The sequence below is a fragment of the Dendrobates tinctorius genome, unplaced genomic scaffold, assembly GCF_039654945.1.
Source record: "Dendrobates tinctorius isolate UK_male_01 unplaced genomic scaffold, ASM3965494v1 ptg000231l, whole genome shotgun sequence".
NCBI lineage: Eukaryota > Metazoa > Chordata > Amphibia > Anura > Dendrobatidae > Dendrobates > Dendrobates tinctorius.
The window spans coordinates 13,601,669-13,622,927 of NW_027361898.1; the positions used below are offsets into that span (position 1 = coordinate 13,601,669).

General features: G+C 43.0%; 1 long non-coding RNA gene across 1 annotated transcript; it reads left to right on the top strand.

Moving 5' to 3' along the window:
* The first annotated feature begins 4,590 nt into the window (after positions 1 to 4,590).
* Positions 4,591 to 8,415, top strand: LOC141059764 (uncharacterized). The gene is made up of 3 exons (XR_012222590.1): positions 4,591 to 4,714; positions 6,842 to 7,017; positions 8,070 to 8,415. It is a non-coding gene; the product is annotated as an uncharacterized lncRNA (long non-coding RNA).
* The last annotated feature ends 12,844 nt before the right edge of the window (positions 8,416 to 21,259 follow it).

A 21,259-nucleotide genomic window follows, 5' to 3' on the forward strand; every position in this document is an offset into this window, starting at 1 on the left:
TCCAACATCGCCAGTTGCTGCTCAGAAGTGCCGTCTGCACAGACAACATATGCTCCAGTGTTATTGGGGTTCAGAAATGTCATCTGATCCCCAGCTGTGTGTCAGGCAATTTCTCCTGCTCTGTCCACACTCACACAACTACAGATTTTAAACTTGCTCCAAATAGGCCTCTGTCTCCACTCTGTTTGTAGTATTTTCCCTGGGTTCCAGCACCGCCAGCTGTTTCCCAGCATTGTCTTGGCACAGGTACTTCCTCCTGCCCAGCCTGGTTCCAGCACGCCTGCTGTTTCCGGGTAGTGTCAACGTCACTTTGCCACCAATACCTTGTCCTGTCGTGTTGCGATCAGGTTAGCCGAGTCTATGGTGCCTGCAATTTATGGGCTTCCTATGTGGGCTGCGGGATCTGGCAACAAAGGCTGGCTCCGTAGTGCCAATAGGACAAGCACCTCCTGTAGGACTGTGGGTTTCGGTAACTGCGGCCGGCTCGTGGCCTTGTAACTTTGTTTTTCATGGGTACCTTCTGCTACCCATCCGGGTTCCAGCACCGTCAGCTGGTCCTCGCTAGTTCCATTGGCTCTTGCAGCTTCTCGGTATCCGAGTTCCAGCAACGTCTGCTGGTCCTTGGTAGTGCTTTCTAGCACAGGTACCTCCTGCTTAGTAACCAGGTTCCAGCACCGTCAGCTGGTCCTCGGTAGTGCCATTGGCTCTTGTTCCTTCTGTTGCCCCTCTGGGTTCCAGCACTGTCAGCTGGTCCTTGCTAGTTTCATTGGCTCTTGCAGCTTCTGCTACCCTTCCGAGTTCCAGTACCGTCAGCTGGTTCTTGGCAGTGCCTTTGGCTTAGGTGCCTCCTTTTCGGTATCCGAGTTCCAGCAATGTCTGCTGGTCCCTGGTAGTGCTTTCTAGCACAGGTACCTTAGTAACCAGGTTCCAGCACCGTCAGCTGGTCCTCGGTAGTGCCATTGGCTCTTGTTCCTTCTGCTGCCCCTCCGGGTTCCAGCACCATCAGCTGGTCCTCGGTAGTGCCATTGGCTCTTGTTTCTTCTGCCACCCATCCGGGTTCCAGTACCGTCAGCTGGTTCTCGGCAGTTCCTCAGCCTTCTTGTACCTTCTGCTACATTTCCAAGTTCAAGATTTTGGAAATGGTTTCATTTTATCACTTTGGATCTCCCTGACGACGACCCTGAAGACGACGACCCTGAAGACCACCCCGAAGAAGACGACGACCACGAAAACGATGACCCTGAAGACGACGACCCGGAAGACCACCCCGAAGAAGACCAAAAAGATGACCCTGAAGAAGATGACCAAGAGGACAAAGAACCTGAAGAGAACCACCAAGATACAGAACAACAAGAGCCAGAAGACCAAGAAGCAGAAGACCAAGAAGCAGAAGACCAAGAAGCAGAAGACCAAAAAGCAGAAGAACATTAAGCATAAGACTAAAAATCAGAGCAAAAGATATTATCTAAATTATAAGCAGAAGAAGATTAAGCAGTAAATGGGGGTGAGTCCGTTCCTCCTCATGGTGCCCCTGGAAAATGCCTGCTGCTGCAGGCCAAACTGAACGCGGACAAATCCTGTTGTAAATCTTTTGTGACAGGCAGAACGGAAAGTGTAATCTTCAAAATTTTATAGATAAAAACTACAGGAATGACTGTCACAAATAAAAATATGATGAAGAAGAAGAAAAGGAAGAAGTAGAATATGAATATGAAGAAGAAGAATAGTTGAATAAGAAGAATATGAAGAATGTAAAAAAAAGAATAATAGGAAGAAGGTAAAGAAGAAGATGATGAATAAGGTGAAGAAGTTGATGAAAAAGATGCTGCTGCTGAGGATCGTGAAGGAGAAAGTGTGGGAGAAGTAAAAAAGAAGGTGAAGAGCATGTAAGTAGTGAAACATACATATCTGCCAAAAAAATAAAAAAGGTTAACATAGTCAATATCTTTGTAACTCCGAACGTCTTTAAAAAAAAATTATTACTGCTATTTGATTGGGCTAAACCTCTATGCCTTTAATGTCTCCTCCACCTCCCCCAATACATTCTACATTATTCTTAGTTGTTTTTCTTCATGTAGAATTAACCTACAAGGAAAGAAAGGGTTTTTTTTAATTCCAATATTTCTGTCCCATTGACTTGCATTGGTTTCCTGTATCGGAATCGGCGATATCCGATACTTTTTGGGTATCTGTCCAATCCAATCCGATCCGATATTTCACAATATCGGATGGTATCGCTCAACACTAGTTCTGAGTCGTTCATAGCAGTGCCATATTCCAATCTCGAGCAAAGACCGGCATACCAGCCGGTACAGTATGAGATGGCTGCGCCCAGTGATTGGTTGCAGCAGTCATATGCAGTGTAGCTGTGACATCAAAGCTACAACAGGTCAACAAGGATCAGTGACAGAGGGATAGCGGTATTGCTGAAGAAGCAATTGTTGGATATTATTTTTATCCTCCTCAAGCGAACAGAATTAAAAACAAAATGCCTACAAGGGAAAACACACAGGGAATTGTGGCAGTTAGGGTCCCGTCACACCAAACGATGCACCAGCAATCCCGACAACGATACGACCTGGTCAGGATCGCTGGTGCATCGCTACATGAACGCTGGTGAGCTGTCAAACAGGCAGACTCACCAGCGATCAGGACCAGCGAGGATGCTGTTATCCAAAGTAAATATCGGGTAACTAAGCGCACGTGGCACTTAATTACTCGATATTTACCTTGCATACCAGCTCCCAGTGTCTGCTTACAGCGCTGGGAGCTCGCTAATTGTTGGTCTCCCGCTGCCACGCGATGCGTGCTGGCCAGCGGGAAACCAACGATCAAAAAATGGCCCAGGACAGTTCTGCACAATCAGCGATACCCGGCGGGGGAGCCGGTCGCTGATAGGTGTCACACACAGGGAGATCGCTAGCGAGATCGCTGATGCGTCACAAAATTAGCGATCTCGCTAGCGATCTCGCTATGTGTGACGGGCCCTTTAGGTTTAGTTTTACCCATTAACTCTAAATATGGGCTAAAAGGCTAGACATCATAATCAATAGGATGCCTGTGGAGTGTTTTTTAAGTGTAACAGGGATCCTTGGAGATAAAATATATACAGTGGTGTGATAAGTGTTTGCCTCCTTCCTGATTTCCTATTCTTTTGCATGTTTGTCACACTTAAATGTTGCAAATCACCAAGCAAATATAAATATTAGACAAAGGTAACACAAGTAAGCACAAAATGCAGTTTTTCAATAAAGGTCTTTGTAATATTAAGGGGAAAAAAATCCAAAACTACAGGACCCTGTATATGGGACAGAGCTGCAATACGAAACATAGCTGCTATTAAAAGTACAGAGTTATTCTGTGCAAAGCAGGCCAAGCAGTGAAGGAGATGCAACATTTACCAGTGTGTCATGGCCCCTTAAGCTGCTGAAACAGTTGTACTCACACCAATGTGATATTGGTGGTCTATTTTGAGCCAAAAAAACCCTTTAAGATTTCTTTGCATTCTGAGATACCTTATGCCAATATAATGAAAAGCACATATGTTTTTCTGACATTACAGAGGGAAACAAGGACTATGTTTGATTATACCCTTGTCTCTTACAAAATATGTAACCCACACCTTGAACAAAAAAAGTAAAATTGGAGCAAAGAAACAACTGATCACTCTATGAGATCCAGGTGTACTCTAATTCTTTCCAACCAGGGCCAAATGTACGCCATCACTATGCAAAACCCAATATAACCACTAATATCACAAAATATTCACCATATAAATATCACATATTTAGTTATACCAGCACAGCATTATGATCTTGAAAGCCATGAAAAATAGGTTGGCATTAAAGATGAACGGATCATTTGAAATTCAAATTCATCATTTTTGCCATGGACTGCATTGAACCCCTGTAGTGCAAACATAGCCTTATTAAAGTAAAAAGGGTTCTTAATAACCGATCTGGCTAGGGGCAGGCTGATGATAACTGGTGATAACCAACAACTGTATTCTGGTGGCATGTACAAGTCTTAATAATGGATTTGGGGAAGAGTGGAAAAATGTATTTTTTTTTACAACTTTTTATGAGATAAAAATTTATTATTTTATTAAATTTCTTAATTGTTGAAATTTTTCTTTGTCTTAAAAAAAAATAAAGGCGTGACTGCTCCTTATGTGTCCCCCCACCCTTTGGCTATGTCCCTGATAAGTATGTTTTAGAAAAGTATGTATGAAGTCGTTATTTATCATGATTACATCATCACATCCATATTGTTATAATATAACCAGTACCATCATCATCTCAGTACAGATAACCATTCAGTATATACTGTACATTCTCTTATAGGCATCTTTAAGCTTTTCCTTCAGTTGAAGCTAGATTTCCCATCTGGTTGTGAAATAGATATTTTTGAAGTGACATCATTTTGCTTTATTTCTTTCTGAAGAATCACTTGACCTTGCTTATATGTGCTGACAGATAAAAAGCACCCAAACAAATTATGTTTTTTATTAATTTGTTTATTCAGTGAGGTTAAATACATATTTGTTGAGATATGTTTCGACAGGAGACCTACTTTGGAATGTACATCCTGTTTAAGAAGAGACAAACATTGCAAGGAGCATCATTATCTGTACTGTTCACATGCAGACATGTCTCGCATATGTGACTGCGTGGAAAGGTCCTTTCTGAGAAAGCCAAGTTGTTTGACAGATCAGGTAAATCATCTGTAGGGTGACTAAGGAACATGGCATGAACTCAGAGAAAAGGCAGCTTCTCACCCCTGAGGACAGATCTTGGGTGGTATGTGCACCGCCTGGAGGCTGGATGAGTAAGGGATGTTCATGAAATCGCATTGTCCTGCCAGGAAACCTATCAAGAGATGGAAAAAAAGAAAATGTATAACTTGCCTGAGGTTATTATTACCCCAGTGTTCTGATTCATTTATTATATTTTTGCAAAATTAGCCATCTGATAAGGAGTCCAATTCACTTTGAACTGTTATTGGCCTGTATTAAATTCCCTTGTTGCTAAATTTTCTGCTGATAAATGGCCATGTACAAAAATAATTGTAATCATATGATTGATTATGATTATTATCCTATATTCTGTGGCAAAATGTGCTACAACAGAACCCACATCCACTTAAAGGGGAATTAGCATTGTTTTGTATTTGGCTCATCTAGATAGACAGCTACTCATGAGATAGAGTAATACCAAAGCTTTCCAGACATTCCCAAGTAAAGGACGTACAAAGATACAAAGAGCAGATTAAGCTAAAATATTAAGGTTTATGTGTAAGTCCAATAGAAATAGAAAATATCAACGCTCCACATAAACACACTACTCCACCAGCTGGGAAGGTGCTCAGCAACAGTAATGTAAACATAGTATTTTAGAAGAAATGAAATTGTGGCACTCACCTGTGCATAAAAAATTAGGAAGACTTTAGGTAAATAAAGATTACAGCAAAGTAGTGAATGGCATACTTCTATACAAGGACAAGTGCTACACGCCGAGCAAGTGCTTCTTTCTAGTTCCTTGGTCCCCCTGGTTCCCCTTCCTGAGGAACCATAAACACCTGAGAATGGTGATCTGCAGTGAATTCACTGAGCTGAACTGCGGTGAACTAAGTGACTTTATCTCATGTGATGCTGAGGTCACCGCAGTTCAGCCTGGCTTGGAATGCAGCCTCAGTGACCAACAGTAACCTCAACATTGTCACCACTAGTCACTGATGCTCCACTCCCAGCAGCTTATTCATCAGTAATTCTCAGCCTGGATGGCCGCATCTTGGCATCGTCCACGTACCGGACACACTGACCTCTAAAAGAGCCCTTAAAGGGGTTGTCCCATGAGTAAAGCACATTTTAGCCATGAGTGTTTGAAATAATATTAAGTTCCACTATTGGATTGAATTCTGGAAGCAAAAGAGAGTATACAGACAGGACAACATGGGATCATAGCTGATTCTTTTTGTCAGGGACAACATTTACCTGCCTATTTTGAAACAGACTCAGAGATGTTTTTTTTTACCTCACAGAAAGAATCCGCTGTGATCCCATGTTATAATATCTGCATACTCTTGTGTGTCCTCCCTTGCCCAGCAGCTGTGGTTTGATTAGACAGCGGCACAGTTATAAGAATATCTCAGCACAGGAATATTTTTATTTAACACATCCAATTGTGGAAATTATTATTAGTCCAAGATCTGTTGATTAAAATGTACTTTGTTAGTGGGACAATCTCTTTAAGTCTATCACTTAATTATCTAAGTAAATTTTTATTGTAGAATGATACATCAATGAATGAGCCTCAGTTTTATGGAAAGACCACAATAGTTATGAGGGGAAATCGGATCATAATATAAATATATTATTAGCCCATTTATAATGGTATTATTGGGAAGTTATTTCAAAAGACAAAAAAAGCAGGTTTATTGGCCAGACTCTCTGATCCCCTTTATTCCATAAGACTACATATAGCAGAGAGTCAGTACAATGGGATTTAGCAGATACTGAGCTCAGTAACATAATTCACAGTGCAATGAACAATAGACTAGATGTAGTCAGTGACATCGCTGTAGTAGATACAGAGGTAACAGTCACACGTGGGTTCTGATACCTGAGCACAGTGTTGGACTGAGGAGGCAAGAGTCCAGCAGTAACATGGAATCTAGGGGCCAAATGTTCAGCTGCATCTAAAATGAATCTGACCCTAGCACATACATCTAATCATGCTTTTAAATTGTCTTAACCACATTAGTTTGCAAAACAAATGATTAGATGATGCCTTTATCTGGAAATACAGAATCAAATGTATTATCGTTTATCTCTTATTCACAGGGGCCCACCGGGGGATTGACCTGCTCCCCTGAAGGCCAGTCCGAGCCTGCATGAGCCGATCCCAGGATACTAGTATCAATAGTGACCCATGTGGCAGCATTTGGGTGGCTGTGGTACCAATTCCACATTGCAGCCTGCATCTTGAAGTTGTATTTCTATATAAGGTAGAAGTCAAGGTAAGATTTTGGCAGTTACTGATGCATTTTTTTCATGGTTTTCAACAAATATCATCCATGATTGTCTGGTCTATTTAAATATAGATACATTTAGGCATTATGCTTTCAAGAGAATAATATATAATAGAAGTATAAAAAAGAGTCCTGAGAAAGTAATGTCAGAGAATTGTTTTGTTGCCAATTTCATGCCGCATATAATAAAATATCCATGACAGAAATGTGAAAAGTTCCTTAGGCCTGAAGCATATTCCACTTCTCAATATTCTATTTAACTATGTACGTGAGTGACAGAATCTTTCATAGATGAAAATAAATTCTGCACAAATATTTCATACAAATAAAAGCCTAAACTGAATGTTAAGACTTCTAGAAAACTATTCTGAAGGATTTGTATGACTGTGTGATTTCCTTTTTATCAGTTTTCACCCCACAGAAATATAATCAACCAATCCTCTTCGGAGGAATTTCATCCTGACATGTCACTGGTCACTCCATGAGGGGGCGCTCTGGTATTACTCTTAGTAGGGCAGAAGTCAGAGTCTGGACAACAGTCCTGCAGACATATCGAGAGGAAATGGCACTTTAACTAACAGATACAGCGAAGCCCGTAATTCCACATCTGTTGCACATGTCTGCTGCGCTGTATAATATATTGTTTCCATTTTACACATTGAATCTATGGCATTTATTTATTTTACTTCAGATTAACAATCAAGTTCAGTAATCAGCTAACTTCAGATCTTGTGGAGCAATTTCTACGTATGTAGATGCAGATTTTACATTATGATGGGTCTGAAATGGAAGCAATACCTCATCATCCGTTACTTGGAATTGTTGCTCCCTTTAGAAATGGCTCCGATAGCGAGTCTGTCCTGTTCCATAGAAAGCGGCCTGAGTGGCTAAGGTTTACCAAGCGTATGCTGGTTATGCCTTGTACAGGACTAATAATGTAATGGTATATACTGTAACATTGTATAGTGTACGCCATCACATCTAATTCAATTGAGAAACTCTTGTTTCTATAGTAACCATAACTGTTTCCTCAATTACAGCTTTCACAGAAAACCCAGGACTGGAATGCTCAACTAAACCAATCACATGTAGTGTGGAACAATGGCATCCTGCCTCTAATGGCCGACGCATAGGTATCACACGGTTACTATACCGGCCTGCTTATGGTCAGCACCGCCGTTGCCATTATCACTTTGTGTCAATAAATAAATATATTAGATAGCTACATTATAAATAGATACATAGATTATAGATAGAGATAAAAAGATATATAGATATACTTTATATACTTCTGATGTATACTTGTTTCACTGCTTGAGAAACGTTTATTTGAAAAGAAATGCCGTCACGCCCCTTGGGCAAAATAAAATCCACTTGTTTTGGTAACTCTTGGGGTGCTGCCTCCTTTTTCAATTTTTGGGTAGATACATACATTAAAGCTAGATAGATAGATAGATAGATAGATAGATAGATAACAGATAGATAAAGAGATAGATAGACAGACAAACTGGGATGGCAATGACCCACTAGTAACACTGAATCTGGTAGCCCACTGTTCAGTTGCATGCAATATTACTTGACCCCAGCTTAGAAATTTACATACAGTTTTATAAGATATTAAACTGGGTAGTTTATTTAATGAATGTTTTGATGATGCCTTTCTCTGTAACTATTGAATCAAGTGCATTGGCACCATTTATTAGCAATTCTTCCCAGGGACCCACTTGCAAATGCACCTGCTCCCCTGTGGGCAAGTCCGAGCCTGAATAGATAGATAAATAAAGAGGATGTTGATGTTGATCTAAAGAAATATCATTAAAAATGTTTTAAAAATAGCAATGCCTTGTGAAGGGATTGAGAATACAGTAATAGTCTTTCCTGACGGCACCAAATTATGAAGAATATTAAAAACTGACCTTAATAGTGCAATATTACAAAACAATCCAGATAAGATGTCTCAAAGGGCAAACACTTGTCAAATGAGATTTAATGATGATAAATGTAGAGTAATGCACCTAAGACGGAGTAATCCTATTACTGCATATACAATAACTGGAAGCATACTCGGGACTAGTTGTTAGGTGTCGAGTTTCCCCCACTGCACAGGGGGAATCTCAAGCCATGTCCTTTGCGGTCACATAGAGATTCCTGCTCAGCAGAGACATCAGTCCCAGCATCTTGCCCAGGCTAATGCTAGGCATCTGGTTGCTCTTTCAGGCACTGTTATAGCAACATGCTTGAGTCAGCAGCGAGCAGACGCTCCTGGGACAAAGTCCTGTCTTTTGCCTACTGAGCATTCCCGTGGGACAACCTATCATTGGAGGTCAGAGGTCACATGTGCAGGTCCTGTTCCTGCTCCTATTGGACAACTGGGAAGGTCCTGGAAGGACGTTGCTATAAAAGAGTCGCAGGGCCGCTCGGCCATGCACTAGTATAGACTCTTGTTGTTATATGTGTGAGTGATGATGGATGTATGAAACATGTGACTGATTTATTATGACTCCCCTCCCTTGGATACGCATGTAACAGGGACCTGTAGTTAGAGTCAGCGCCTATCAGTGGCATTGCCTTTGCACCACAATGCTTCCTACTCACAGCACCTTACTTAGCGCCATATTGTGCCATCCAGCTCAAGGCACTTTGTACCGCCTCAAGTAGCTGCAACTGCCAGTAGAAGCGCTGTGCGCAAGTTGTGCGCTTTCCTTGCCCTAATCAGGGAGGTTAGTGGCGTCCGCCAGAGTGGTGCAGGGTGCATCTAGTGTGCTTATATTTCTGTTGCTCTCTCTGGCACCGCAGCTACGGCGCCGAGCACTAGTGGTCTAGAGGGACTCTAACCCTGTGCCTCTGGGGTAGAGTCCTGTGACCGTATTCTAGCATTCATCCGGCCGAGCCCTGTGAGTTTTAACAGGCTTCGGTATTTACACTCTGCTACAAGGCGTTTCTGTGAAGCAACAGAACTCACCACTGTACACACCAGGTGACTTTAACCCACGTGTGTTCATCTATTACTTTGCCGTATAGTCTCCGCCATTACCGAGCAGAAGGTAACATCTCTGCATGGTAGACCCCGGGCTGCGAACGCACCTTGATACCATCCTCTATTACCTGGTGCGTTCCGCTAGCCCTTACACTAGTGATGAGAGAATTTGTTTGGAAAACGTTCGCCAAGCAAAAATTTACCTTTCAGCATTTTTTTTGTCATTACTGAGGTCCACAGATAAAGCCAGCAGGAAACATGTCCTATAAGTTCACTGCTTCTACTGTGATCCATGCACGATTATAGCATTCTAATTAATATTTTTTCACAAGCTTAAATGTGAAACAGCTTGAGAAAACTGTCTGCAGACCTTAATTGTCTGCAGACCTAACGCGCATTAAAAAAAATATAATTTATTCTGTTGCTGAATGTGATACCGCCTGCCATATCCCACATTGTCATTTTGTGGCGGTGATATGAAGCTGTCTGCAGACCTCAAGCACATTAAAATATTCATTTTTTTCTGTTGGTAAACGTGGTACAGCCCACTATATCCAACCTTTTAATTTAGTGGCGTTGAAATTGAATTTATTTATTTCATTTTTTTTACACACGTGATACAGCAGCCGAGATCTGAGTTTGAAATTGTTTTGAGACTATCTTCTAGATTACAGTATGTGCATCTTTGGCATCTGACAGGCTTCTTTTATACCTAGCTTGAGACACGCATCTGTTACACCTATCTTCTGACGAGCATCAAATGCTGTCTGGTAATTGGTGTGGGGTAAATGATACTGGATCTCAATCTTCCCATAGCTGTCCTTTTATTGATCGTGTTGTACCTTCCCATTCCCGCTGTCATCTTGGCCCTTTTTCTGATCAGTTCATGTATCGACACATTGGCCATATTTCTCCAGCAAACCTTCTCCTTACCATCAGCAATTGTAGGAAAGAGGGCATTCAAATGCCACGGACAATCTTCTAGATTATACAGGCCTCATCCACACTAAAAAAAAATATTATTTTATGTTACTAATGTTTTACAGTAGGGGACATGTCACTTTGAAATTGTTTAAAGCATCTAGTCAATGTTTTACAGGCCTCATCGACAGGCCCCAAAAAACTCTTCTGTTACTAATGTCATAGAGTAGGGGATATCTCACTTTGAAATTGTTTGGAGCATCTAATCAATGTTATACAGGCCTCATCGACAGGCACCAAACAATTCTTCTGTTGCTAACGCTAAACAACTATAAGAGGAATAAAAATCCTCCAAAAATTCATAAATACAGCAAAAAGAAGACAGAAATGTTTACCTGCCCAGGTCTCCAGACAAATGCAATACAGGATGCAGTAGGCCCATAAAGTTAAGATGGCGGTAACACAGGTGCAAGTATACTAATGAAACAACCACTCACGGCCTACCAATCCATGGAGGGGGTGGCTTCCCAGTATGTTGTTGCACAAAAAGACTTGTATGTGGCTCTGTTCACACAATAATAATGCACGGCATCCAGGTTAACAGCCTATTAGTGACGCCCATACTTTTAGATCAGGGGGGCTGCCCAGCACCATCTAAATGCATCCCATGTGAACAGACACCACAGTTTACAAGATCAAATGGGCCTAGGTGCACCCTGAAAAATAAAATGCAAAAAAACACATAAAATTATGTGAGGTATTGGTTGATATTTTGGTCAAGATATGCAAGCTCGCAACCCACGTCAAGGGTCCCCACACTTGCGAGTCCTAACACTAAACAACAAAGAAACTGTAAGTCTGAGTTCACACGTGGCGTTTTTTTCGTGTTTCCGCGGCGGTTTTAACCGCCCGATTTTGCCACGAAAATGCGAAAAATAAGCATCCCATGCATTCCTATGGGATTCCGCAATGCTGTGCTAATGCTGTGGTTTTTACCGCGGCAGAATCGCTTCGCGGTAAAAAACGCAGCATGCTCATTAATTTGCGGAATCGCGGCGATCCCGCACCCATAGGAATGCATTGTTCCGCTTACTTCCCGCATGTGGCTGTGCACACCATGTGGAAAGTAAGCAGAACAATTGCGGATGGTACCCACAGTCCGGAGGAGAGGAGACTGTCCTCCGGGTTTTGGGTACCATATCCCTGTAAAAAATAGAATTTAAAATGAAAAATATTGTTATTCTTACCTTCCGGCATCCCGCGCAGCCTTCCCGCTTCTCTCCACTCTCTCGTTCCCAGTAAGCCTTTGCAAAAATGCCCGCGATGGCGTCCGTTCTCGCGGGATCGCGAAGTCTCGCAGTCATTCGCGTGACGTCATCGCGAATCACCACGAGACATCGCGATCCCGCAAGAACGGACACCATCGTGGGCATTTTCGCAAAGGATTACTGGGAACGGATGTGCGGGACATCGGAAGGTGAGAATAACACTATTTTTTATTTTTTTTACATTCTATCTTTTACTACTGATGTCGCATAGGCAGCCTCAGTAGTAAAAAGTTGGTCACACTCGTCAAACACTATATTTGACGAGTGTGACCAACCTGTCAATCAGTTCTCCAAGCGATGCTGCAGATCGCTTGGAAAACGCTAGCATTTTGCAAGCTAAATATGCTTGCAAAATGCTAGTTTTTCAGCGGGAATTTAAAATGCGATTTTCCCGCGGACTGGAATTCCGGAATTCTCGCGGTAATTTCCGCGAGAGTTCCGGTACATGTGCACTTAGCCTAAGAGGAATAAAAATCCTCCAAAAATTCATAAATACAGCAGAAAGAAGGCAGAGATGTTTACCTGCCCAGGCCTCCAGACAAATGCACTACAGGATGCAGTAGGCCCATAAAGTTAAGATGGCGGTAACACAGGTGCAAGAATACTAATGAAACAACCACTCATGGCCTACTAATCCATGGAGAGGGTGGCTGCCCAGTATGTTGTTGCACAAAAGGACTTGTATGTGGCTCTGTTCACACAATGGTAATGCACGGCATCCAGGTTAACAGCCTATTAGTGATGCCCATACTATTAGATCAGGCGGGCTGCCCAGCAACATCTAAATGCATCCCATGTGAACAGACACCACAGTTTACAAGATCAAATGGGCCTGGCTGCACTCTGAAAAATAATGTGCGAAAAACACATAAAAATACATGAGGCATAAGTCGATATTTTGGCCAAGATATGCAAGCTCGCAACCCGTGTCAAGCGTCTCCTTGTTACTAACATCATACAGTAGAGGACATCTCACTCTGAAATTGTTTGGAGCATCTACTCAATGTTATAAAGGCCTCATCGACATGCACAAAAAATTTCTTCTGTTACTAATGTCATACAGTAGGGGACATCTCACTTTGAAATTGTTTGGAGCATCTAGTCAATGTTATACAGGCCTCATCGACAGGCACAAAAAAATACTTCTGTTACTGTCATACAATAGGGGACATTTCACTTTGAAATTTTTTGGAGCAGATCTTCTTTGTCATACAGGCCTCATCGACATTGAAACAATTCTTTCTGCTGTGAGTAATGTGATTATTCATGCCATATTTCACCTTCTAATTATGTGCCGCTGAAATTCAGCTATGTGCAGAGGTTGTGCAGAGTAAAAAATCTATTTTTAGTTGCTAATAGTGTGCTCCTAGCACACTATCTGAGCAACATGACTGTGAAAAAGTGAGGTCGTGGAGGAAGGGGGATTAGGTTTGGTGTTCGAGGTGTATGTGCGGTAGATGTTAATGTTTCTAAAAGCTCTAGTGAACCACTAACGTGATATCCTATCCAAAGACAACTGTTAACTAGAGTTGAGCAAAACAGGTTGGTCAGATTCAAAATTCGCTGACTTTCGCCATAGCGTGAGGTCGGCCTTGCGGTCGTCGACCCGAGCACCAAAGTTGCGTTTCCCATAATGCTTGCAGGCGCCTTTTCTCAGCCAATGAACAAGGGCGCACACTGTGCGCAACGAGATGACATGGGCAGTGGCCACCACCATCTTAGAGAAGGGCATTGCAGTTATTGGCTTGCTTTGTGTGGCGACACAGTGGCTATAAAAGCCCTGACCACCGACCGCCATTTTACTTCTGCCGATCTTAGGATAGGGAGAGGTTGCTGCCGCTGTTTCTCAGTAGGGAGAGAGTTAGGCAGGAAAGAAAAGTGATTCTGTGCTTGTGCTGATAGAAATTGTGCTGTACAGTTCGTGTGCAGTGACAAGGGAGGATTTTTTTTGTGTGCAGCAGCGCAGGTTATTAGGCTGCCTGATAGCTGCATTGCTGTGTGTACACTGCTGTGCAGACTGCTTTTTACACAGCACTAATACTTTTATTCTTTTTTTGCACAGTTACCGACTGCTCATTTTTTCCCACACGGTACAGAGCTGTACGCTCCTCACACACTATTGTGTACCGGCTGGTATCACGGACAAATACATGCTGACTATCTGTGTGTGATTTCGGAAATAAATACGCATATTTAAACTTTCCCCCTACACCGTATACAGCTGTATGTTTCTGATACAGTACCGTATATCTGCAAGTCAATGGGGAAAAACTGGATCCGGCATTGCATTTTGCCGGATCCGGTTTTACAAAAAAAAGCCGGATCGCGCCTGAAGGCAAAAAACTGATGTGTGAAAGAGGCCTAAGGCTACTTTCACACATCAGTTTTTTGCCGTCAGGCAGGATCCGGCTATTTTTAGAAAAAACGGATCCGGCATAAATTTTGGAGAACTGTAGAAACGGATCCGTTTTTTTGCTGGATCCGTCTAGCAGGTTATATCTGTTCCTGGGGGCTGGCCAATTGGATCTGAGCATGCGCAGACTTAAAAAAACCGGATCCGGTGGCTGGATCCGTCTTTTTCTGGATCCGGCGCATTCCGGCGCCCATAGACTTTCATTGTAGCAAAAAGCTGGAAGCGCCGGATCCGGCGCTTCCGGCTTTTTCGCCGGAGACAAAAAACGTTACAGTAGCCGTTTTTTCCAGACGCCGGAATGAGACATGTTGCCGGATCCGGCAAAAAACGGATGAAACGCAATGCCATCCGGCACGATCCGGCGCTAATGCAAGTCAATGGGGAAAAACTGGATCCGGCATTGCATTTTGCCGGATCCGGTTTTACAAAAAAAAGCCGGATCGCGCCTGAAGGCAAAAAACTGATGTGTGAAAGAGGCCTAAGGAAATATATAGGGAGATTTAAATTTTCCCCTACACCATATACAGCTGTACGTTTCTGATACAGTACCGTATATCTGCTGTTTGGATCACGGTCAAATCCATACTGGGAGAGCGTCTGTGTGTAACTAAGGAAATATGTTCGGAGATTTAAATTTTCCCCTACACCGTATACAGGTGTACATTTCTGATACAGTACCGTATATCTGCTGTTTTGGATTTCGGTCAAATACATACTGGGAGAGCATCTGTGTGTGACTAAGGAAATATATAAGGAGATTTAAATTTTCCCCTACACCGTATACAGCTGTACGTTTCGGATATGGTACCGTATATCTGCTGTTTGGATCACGGTCAAATCCATACTGGGAGAGCGTCTGTGTGTGACTAAGGAAATATATAAGGAGATTTAAATTTTTCCCTACAATGTATACAGCTGTACGTTTCTGATACAGTACCGTATATCTGCTGTTTGGATCACGGTCAAATCCATAGTGGGAGAGCGTCTGTGTGTGACTAAGGAAATGTATACGGAGATTTAAATTTTCCCCTACACCGTATACAGCTGTACGTTTCGGATATGGTACCGTATATCTGCTGTTTGGATCACGGTCAAATCCATACTGGGAGAGCGTCTGTGTGTGACTAAGGAAATATATAAGGAGATTTAAATTTTTCCCTACAATGTATACAGCTGTACGTTTCTGATACAGTACCGTATATCTGCTGTTTGGATCACGGTCAAATCCATAGTGGGAGAGGGTCTGTGTGTGACTAAGGAAATGTATACGGAGATTTAAATTTTCCCCTACACCGTATACAGCTGTACGTTTCTGATACAGAACGGTATATCTGCTGTTTGGATTACGGTCAAATCCATAGTGGGAGAGCGTCTGTGTGTGACTAAGGAAATGTATACGGAGATTTAAATTTTCCCCTACACCGTATACAGCTGTACATTTCTGATACAGAACAGTATATCTGCTGTTTGGATTACGGTCAAATCAATAGTGGGAGAGCATCTGTTTGTGACTAAGGAAATATATACAGAGATTTAAATTTTCCCCTACATCTTATACAGCTGTACGCTTCTGAATCAGTACCGTTTATCTGCTGTTTGGATTATGGTCAAATCCATACTAGGAGAGCGTCTGTGTGTGACTAAGGAAATATAAAAGGAGATTTAAATTCTACCCTACACCGTTTACAGCTGTACGTTTCTGATACAGTACCGTATATCTGCTGTTTGGATGATGGTCAAATCCATACTAGGAAAGCGTCTGTTTGTGACTAAGAAAATATATACGGAGATTTATATTTTCCCCTACACCTTATACAGCTGTTCGCGCCTCATACAGTACCATATATCTGCTGGCATTTTTGGTACATTTTCCCAAACATGAGGAAGTTTGGTGGAAGAGGCCGCAGATGTGGGCGGGGGAGCCAGCTGGTACTGATGGTGGTGGTGGTGGTGCATCTGCTGGTAGTGCCAAAAGCAACATATCACCTAAGGCAGGAGGTGTTGAGCCTGCATCATCGTCTGGCTCAAGATGGCCTGGAAGGCTCCCTTTTCTGGGAGTAGGTAAACCGCTTTTAAAGCCGGAGCTTCAGGAACAGGTTTTGGCTTACATTGCTGAAACAGCCTCCAGCCCTATCACCTCCTCTTCTGAAGTTTCAAAAACTGCAAGCACCGAGTAGTCAGTGCAGACTTCAGGTCAGGAACACCTTTCCTTGTGTCCTTCAACCCCACCAGAAGTGAAGGATGCGGCAGGCTACACTTCTGATGATTCCATGGAGCTCTTATCACATACCATGCCTGGGTTATCGAGTCAAATCCTGAATTCCCCAGTCCAAGATGAATCTGACATGGAGGGCACTGATGCACAGCCACTGCTAGATGATTCTGCTAGTACATTGACCCAGAGCACTACATTGCCCTCACAGTCTACTGAGACAGAATCTGACCCTGATAAAACTCAGGTGCCTCTTCCCGCATACTATACCACCTTACACGGTGACACCAGGGAAGGTGCAGATGAAATTGAAGAGGAGGTGATGGATGACCCAGTTGTTGACCCGGATTGGCATCCATTGGGGGAAGAGGGTGCCACTGGCAATAACTCAGAAGAGGAGAAGGATCCGCAGCAGGCATCGACATCGCAGCAGCGGTTATCCGGCAGGCACGTAGCTGTCCAAAAACGTGTTAAAAAAAACAAAAAGAGTTGTAGGACAGCTTGGCTAGACGGTCAAATTAGCACAGCGTGCAAGCCCTTAAAATTTATACCATAGTAGGAAGAGTGCAGTGTGGCACTTTTTTGACCAAAATCCCATTGATGAGGCAAAGGTTATCTGTAAGAAGTGCGGAAGGACCTTTAGTCGAGAGAAAAATCTCCAAAATTTGAATACCAGTTGCATGCTTAGACATTTAATCACCATGCACTTGCAAGCGTGGACGGACTGCAAAACCTCAGGTAGCACATGTGCACCTGCTCTGACTGAAGGTAACCAGCAACACTCCATCACTTCCCCCACTGTAAGCCTACCGGTAAGCACACAACCAGCAAGAAATGTTGAGGTGTTGTCGCAAGGCCAAAGCAGTCAGGGAATCACAATGTTTTTGCAATGAAAGACTGAATATAGGCCATCATCACCATCACCAACCCCCTCTCAGTCCGTCAGGTCCACCACTAGTTCCCTCATATACAACTCTCAAGTCCAGCTCACCCTACCAGACACTCTGAGTAGGACAAGAAAGTACTCATCTCATCCGCGTACACTGGCTTTGAACACCTACATTGCCAAACTGATCTCATTAGAGATGATGCCCTTCCGTTTGGTTGAAAGCGAAGCGTTCTGAGAGCTCATAGCCTATGCTGTCCCATGCTATGACCTACCCAGTCGGAACTTCTTTTGCCGAAAAGCCATCCCTGCCCTCCACCTGCATGTGAAAGACCGCATTGTCCATGCGCTCAAACAATCAGTGAGTGGAAAGGTGCACCTCACAACAGATGCATGGACCAGTAGGCATGGCCAGGGCCGTTACGTGTCCATCACTGCGTACTGGGTTAATGTGGTAGATGCAGGCTCCACAGGGGACAGCAGTGGTGGAATAGTGCTGCCTAGCCCACGGTATAGGAAACAGTTGGCTGTAGGCGTTCGACCCTCCTCCTCCTGCAGAAGAAGAAGCAAAAGCTCGTCGACAGAGCGCAGTTGCACGAGCACTCCATCCGCAGCTGACAGTGTTGGACACAAGATGTCCCACTGTCGAACAGCTAGTGGCAAGCGTCAGCAGGCTGTTTTAAAGATGATGTCTTTGGGCAACAACACACACACCAGAGGTACTGGCCGACTACTTGCAGCTAGAGATGAGCGACTTTGCCTTTTTTCGGGTCGAGTCGGGTTTCATGAAACCCGACTTTCGCAAAAGTCGGGTCGAACGCAATCGGACGATTATCGTGAAAAGTCGAAGGCCGACTGAAACACGAAACCCAATGCAAGTCAATGGGGAAGAAAAGTCGGCAGTGAGTGGAGAACAGGAAACACACCTACAGTGCCCATTTTAATGCCAAAAACATCAATTCTTATTACTTAAGCTTGTTAACCTTAATTTACTTTATAATAATAATTAGGCATTGACAACTGGGGGTTATTTGGCTAAAGTTGTGGGGGGAGTAGGGCTGGCTCCAGATTTTCGTGGGCCCAGGGCCAAAGAGTGTCACTGGGCTCCTTTAACACATGCCACAAATCATGATCCTCTGATATGGCAGAGAAATAGCGGTAAAGTACAATGAAAAATACTTCACTTCTTACATCACATGACTGATATCCATTTTAAATTCTCCAATAGCTCCAAAAACGGACAATATATTACTCCATACAGTATTATGGCCACCGCATAGTGCACCATACAGAGTAATGAGGCCCATATATTTCTCCATACAGAATCATTGGTCCTATATAATGTTCGATACAGTATATGATGAGCTCCACATAATGCTGCAGTATATATTGTTCCCCATGGATGAAGCTCCACTGTCTTATGGGCCCAAATAATGCTCCATAAATAATGGGCCCCATTTCAAATGCTCCAGTGTATAATTGGCCCTGTAAATGCTGCTCCAGTGTCTGATATCCCCAATTTGGAAAGCTCCAGCATATGATGGGCCTCACGGATGATGCTCTAGTGTACGATTGGTCCAAATAATGCTCCATATATAATCTGCCCTATTTACAATGCTCCAGTATATGATGGGCCCCATGGATGTGGCTCCAGTGTCTTATGGGCTTAAATTATGCTCCATATACAGTGGGGCAAAAAAGTAGTCAGTCAGCAATAGTGCAAGTTCCACCACTTAAAAAGATGAGAGGCGTCTGTAATTTACATCATAGGTAGACCTCAACTATGGGAGACAAACTGAGAAAAAAAAATCCAGAAAATCACATTGTCTGTTTTTTTTTCATTTTATTTGCATATTATGGTGGAAAATAAGTATTTGGTCAGAAACAAGCAATCAAGATTTCTGGCTCTCACAGACCTGTAACTTCTTCTTTAAGAGTCTCCTCTTTCCTCCACTCATTACCTGTAGTAATGGCACCTGTTTAAACTTGTTATCAGTATAAAAAGACACCTGTGCACACCCTCAAACAGTCTGACTCCAAACTCCACTATGGTGATGACCAAAGAGCTGTCAAAGGACACCAGAAACAAAATTGTAGCCCTGCACCAGGCTGGGAAGACTGAATCTGCAATAGCCAACCAGCTTGGAGTGAAGAAATCAACTGTGGGAGCAATAATTAGAAAATGGAAGACATACAAGACCACTGATAATCTCCCTCGATCTGGTGCTCCACGCAAAATCCCACCCCGTGGGGTCAGAATGATCACAAGAACAGTGAGCAAAAATCCCAGAACCACGCGGGGGGACCTAGTGAATGAACTGCAGAGAGCTGGGACCAATGTAACAAGGCCTACCATAAGTAACACACTACGCCACCATGGACTCAGATCCTGCAGTGCCAGACGTGTCCCACTGCTTAAGCCTGTACATGTCCGGGCCCGTCTGAAGTTTGCTAGAGAGCATTTGGATGATCCAGAGGAGTTTTGGGAGAATGTCCTATGGTCTGATGAAACCAAACTGGAACTGTTTGGTAGAAACACAACTTGTCGTGTTTGGAGGAAAAAGAATACTGAGTTGCATCCATCAAACACCATACCTACTGTAAAGCATGGTGGTGGAAACATCATGCTTTGGGGCTGTTTCTCTGCAAAGGGGCCAGGACGACTGATCCGGGTACATGAAAGAATGAATGGGGCCATGTATCGTGAGATTTTGAGTGCAAACCTCCTTCCATCAGCAAGGGCATTGAAGATGAAACATGGCTGGGTCTTTCAACATGACAATGATCCAAAGCACACCGCCAGGGCAACGAAGGAGTGGCTTCGTAAGAAGCATTTCAAGGTCCTGGAGTGGCCTAGCCAGTCTCCAGATCTCAACCCTATAGAAAACCTTTGGAGGGAGTTGAAAGTCCGTGTTGCCAAGCGAAAAGCCAAAAACATCACTGCTCTAGAGGAGATCTGCATGGAGGAATGGGCCAACATACCAACAACAGTGTGTGGCAACCTTGTGAAGACTTACAGAAAACGTTTGACCTCTGTCATTGCCAACAAAGGATATATCACAAAGTATTGAGATGAAATTTTGTTTCTGACCAAATACTTATTTTCCACCATAATATGCAAATAAAATGAAAAAAAACCAGACAATGTGATTTTTTGGATTTTTTTTTCTCAGTTTGTCTCCCATAGTTGAGGTCTACCTATGATGTAAATTACAGACGCCTCTCATCTTTTTAAGTGGTGGAACTTGCACTATTGCTGACTGACTAAATACTTTTTTGCCCCACTGTATAATGGGCCCCATTTCTAATGCTCCAGTGTATAATGGGCCCTGTAAATTCTGCTCCAGTGTCTGATGTCTACCTTTGGAATGCTCCAGTGTATGGTAGGCCCCATATATCATTCTCCAGAGTATAGTGGTCCCCAAAAATTGCTTCCAACCTTTAAAACAATTAAATAAGTCTCCTTGCTAGGGAATCCCTGTACTCTTGAATC